The sequence below is a fragment of the Carcharodon carcharias genome, chromosome 12, assembly GCF_017639515.1.
Source record: "Carcharodon carcharias isolate sCarCar2 chromosome 12, sCarCar2.pri, whole genome shotgun sequence".
In the NCBI taxonomy this organism is placed as follows: domain Eukaryota; kingdom Metazoa; phylum Chordata; class Chondrichthyes; order Lamniformes; family Lamnidae; genus Carcharodon; species Carcharodon carcharias.
This window is the reverse complement of record NC_054478.1, coordinates 35079265-35083945: the sequence shown is the minus strand read 5'-3', so window position 1 is coordinate 35083945 and position 4681 is coordinate 35079265. Positions and strand designations below refer to the sequence as shown.

General features: G+C 48.6%; 1 non-coding gene across 1 annotated transcript; it reads left to right on the top strand.

Moving 5' to 3' along the window:
* Positions 1-1159: 1159 nt before the first annotated feature.
* On the top strand, positions 1160-1267 carry LOC121285348. The gene has a single exon (XR_005944646.1). It is a non-coding gene; the product is annotated as a U6 spliceosomal RNA (small nuclear RNA).
* Positions 1268-4681: the final 3414 nt, after the last annotated feature.

Here is a 4681-nt window from a genome sequence, read left to right as displayed (position 1 = left end):
GGCAGGTTAAGTTAAAATTAATCCCAAAATGTGATGTCCACATAAAATAATGCTGGCCTTATTTGTTTACTACCGGTGAGCTGAGAGTCAGGGGTCAAGCAGCTTACCAGTCCTGGGAAGAATGAAGATCGACCGGACCAGCATTAGGCACAGTCCAGGAAGGAAGCATAAGGGAGCAAGTGGCAGCTATTATCAGCTCCTATATTTAATGTGCAGCTGGGAGGGGGCCCTCCTGCCCCTCCCAGCTCCAAAATTGGCTGAGTAAATCAATAAAAACTTACCTTTTGGGAGGCAGCCACCAGTGGTCCGTTTGAGGGCTGTTGAAAGGATGCCAAGGCATTGAAAATACAGACCACTGGTCCAGTCAATCTTCATTCTTCCCAGGATTGGTAAGCTGTTTGATCCCTGACTCTCAGCACTCCATCTAATATTACTCTTCACTGACTTCAATGGTGAATGACATTGGGCTTTTGTGTAAAACCAGCATTGCACCCAACTACATCCGTTTCTGGCAAAAAAATTCAAGTCCAACTCTTTATCCAGTTTATCTGTTAAAGAATGGCTTCCCCTCAGAGGTGATTCTGTATGACTTTAATATCTACACCGCCATTGGATTTCCTGCAAACAGCGAGCTTCCCTCTAGTGGCATTCCCCACGCTCAGAGCTCAGTGAAATTGGGCAGTGAAGTTGCCTCTTTGTTCCACGTGATCAGCACTCATCTAATCAGGCAACCATGCATGCATGGTGCTGTCAGCCATGAATGAATTTTGGAAAGTAAGACTCAAAAGTGTTAAACCATCTATTTGTGTCTGAAAGGGAAATGCTTGTTTCAGACCTGATCCTGAGCACCTATACAGGGGTCTTTATATATGTGGTCCCCACTTTGGATGACAAATGTGTTGGTCCATACCAGACACCACTTCCCATTTTGGGCACTTTGACATGTGTTTTACATTGGAGGAATAGGTGTATGTTAATTGTATATTGATCAGCTTTAATTGTATTCAGGTTGTGATATTAACTGGGGAGTCTCCTGTGTTCATATATATTAGAGCAGGGGCTTGGCCTAAATAGCCAAGTGGTTATGGTACTGGGTTTGTAACCCCAAGATCAAGAGTTCAAATCTCACAATAGCAAACTATGGTTCCTTTAAATTTAAGTGCTCGCTTCGGCAGCACATATACTAAAATTGGAACGATACAGAGAAGCTTAGCATGGCCCCTGCGCAAGGATGACACGCGCTTGGCCTAAATAGCCAAGTGGTTATGGTACTGGGTTTGTAACCCTAAGCTCAAGAGTTCAAATCTCACAATGGCAAACTATGAAACAATGTAACTTCATCTGAAACAGATGGAAACGTGTTTGTACTCGAAAGAGTTACAAAGATACGTTCATTTAAAAGATTATCAAGAGTTCAAATCTCACAATGGCAAACTATGAAACAATGTAACTTCATCTGAAACAGATGGAAACAGGTTTACTCAAAAAGAGTATCAAGAGTTCAAATCTCACAATGGCAAATTATGAAACAATGCAACTTCATCTGAATAGGAACAGATGGAAACGTGTTTGTACTCGAAAGAGTTACAATGTCAAGTTATATGCAGTTATGTGTATTCAAAGTGATCTCACCTTGCTCGCCTGCGGCGCTGGACAGGACTGCTCCGAGTGCTATCTTACCGAGGTCGAGTTCTGCTCATAAACCAGCTGATCGCCGCCATGTTGTGGTATTGGCTGGTCACTTTGACCCCTCCCCCGGACTTTGTCACAAGAATCCAGAGATTGTTAGTCGACTTCTTCTGGGACAAAAGATTGCACTGGGTCGCTGCCGAGGTTCTGAGTCTCCCGCTTAGGGAGGGTGGTCAGGCGCTAGTGTGCCTACGCACACAGGTGGCGACTTTCCGCCTTCAGACCCTGCAGCGATACCTCTACGTTCGAGCCTCCTCCTAGATGGTGTGCCCTGATGACGTATTTCTTCCGTCAGGTGCACGGCCTGAATTATGACGTGCAGCTCCTGTTTATAGAACAGCTGGGCCTCGGTGGCTCCTTGCAGGCGTTGCCCGTCTTTTACCAGGACCTGATCAAAGTCTGGAAAGTGGTCGCCTCGCGACGCAGCTCTCCCCCGTCAGGAGTAACGGCTCTCGTCAGAGAGCCGCTGCTCAGGAATCCGCCCCTCCGTCCTTTTCAGTGGTTGGCGGAGAGGAGGGCTGTGGCCGCAGGGGTGACCAGGATCGGGGACGTGCTGGGTGGCGGAGGACTGGGCTGGATGCTCCCGCAGGAGTTGGCACGACGCGCGTCTGTGAGTGTCCAGGTCGCAGCCGATGCCATCCAAAACCTGAGAACGGTCGTGCTCGGACCCGACGTTATTTTGGGTCTTGAGGCGGCCCAGGTGCGCGGTGGTCTTCCGTCTGAGCGTTCCCCTGTTCGGACAGAATTCCACGTTGGCCCCAAGCCCCGAACCCTCCCTCGGGTGCTGGTGCCCCGCAATATGAGCCGCCTCGGGGACATGCCTTCTGTGCCTTTTGGCACGGCAAAGAGGGGCTTTTTGTACGGACTGCTGCTGCACACCTTCCATTTTCTCACCCTTGTCCGTCGACCGGACACGCCCTGGCGTGCCTTGTTGCCGTCCGGTGGCGGAGGCCCCCGATGGGAGGCCCTCTACAGAGGTATCCTCCCCCTTTCTATCGGGGACCTGGGTTGGAGGGTGTTGCATGCAGCAGTCCCTTTTAATAAGAGGATGCATAGGTTCACGGACTCTCAGGACACATGCTCTTTTTGCGGTCTTGTGGATTCCGTGGACCATATATACATAGGGTGTTGTAGGCTGCACTCCCTTTTTAGTTATTTGAAAATCCTTTTATTGATGTTTTGTTTGCACTTCAGCCCCACGCTCCTGATCTATGGGCACCCGGTGCGGAAGGGGGTCGGGAAGGAGGAGGACCTCCTCGTGAACCTGCTCCTGGGCCTGGCCAAGTTGGCCATTAACAGGTCCAGGCAGCGGGCGATCGACAGGGGAGTCCCGCCCGATTGTTTGTCCCTCTTCCGCGGCTACTTTCGCTGCCGGATGTCCCTGGAGAAGGAGCACGCGGTGTCTGCTGGCACTCTCGAGGCCTTCCGTGCTCGGTGGGCACCACGGGGACTGGGGTGTTTTGTTGACCCCTTTAATCACATTTTGATTTAAAGTTTGTAAGTTTCCTTTAAACTTTGTTCTTGGTTTTACAGCTGACCTGAATTAGGGGCTGTGCCTGATTTATCCCAATTTTGTTGATTTGGTTTTCATTTAAAATATTATCAAGAGTTCAAATCTCACAATGGCAAACTATGAAACAATGTAACTTCATCTGAAGCAGATGGAAACGGGTTTGTACTCGAAAGAGTTACATTGAACATGGTGATTTAAAAGATTATCAAGAGTTCAAATCTCACAATGGCAAACTATGAAACAATGTAACTTCATCTGAATAGGAACAGATGGAAACGTGTTTGTACTCAAAAGAGTTATATCGGAACAGGCAGAAACGTGCTGCTTTTGGTTGGAAATGCACGTAGTCTTCATGGTTAAAAGCTTGTAAGGGGGTGTTAATTGTGAAACCCTCCCAGGGCACCAGACACATAGGGCTGGATTTTGCAGCCAGCGAGCAGGGTCGGGTCCGGCTTGCCGACGGCAAAATGACACGGGAAGACATCAGGTGGAACACCCGACATCATCCCGCCCCATTTACATTTTCAGGAAGGCGGGGGTACAGCAAGATCAGCTGTCCGCCCGCCGACCTGTCAATGGTCAATTGAGGCCAGTGACAGGATAATTAAAACAATTAAAGGCCAGGATGGACGGGCAGGCCAGGAGCCCCGGCGGGCTTCTGAAAAAACATGAAACCTCATCCACCGCGGGATGATGTTTCAGGTAGGGTTTAAAAAGTTTATTAAAGTTTCAGTGAAATTTATTAACATATCGCATCTCACGTGACATTGTCATATGGGGGGGACATGTTAAGGATTTTATTATTTTTCTGTTTTTAAAGTTTATAAAGCTGTCAGCGATCTCCCTGAGGCAGCACTTAGCCTCAGGGGGATGTGCGCTTTTTCATGCACATGCGCGAAAGAGCGCACTCTTGCATTTGGGGAATCCCCTCCCCCGCCCATACAGGGAGCGCCTGGCGCTTCCCGCCGGATATCACGCTGGGCGGGCCTTAATAGGTCTGCCCACTTAAAATGGCGACGGGGCCTGCTTCTCTTGGCGGGGATCAGCTCCCCACCCACCGGAGATTGGGTCAGGCCCGCCCACCCGACAGCCAGAAAATTCTGCCCATAGCTAAACAACAGAAAGCTGGAGATAATTAAAATCTAATTTGGAAGAAGTTGATAGACTTCCCCATGACTGCCAAGAAATGGCTAGCCACCATGACATTATATTGATTAACCATCCAAAATGCACACGATGCAGATATTTTATCTCTCTCATGCTGCATTGTAGCATTTTTAAAGAGTTATCATACATAACTATTGTGAAGAAGTAATCTCCTTCCAGATTTGCTTCCAGTGTAAGTGTAAGGCTGGAATTTTCCGTTGCTGTTGGCAGCATGGCGGGCGAGAGCAGACAATATGGCGAGAAGGCAGAATACCAGTTTTACGCTCTGTCTATTAATGGCAGGCTCCATTTCCTGCTGTCTAACATCTGGAA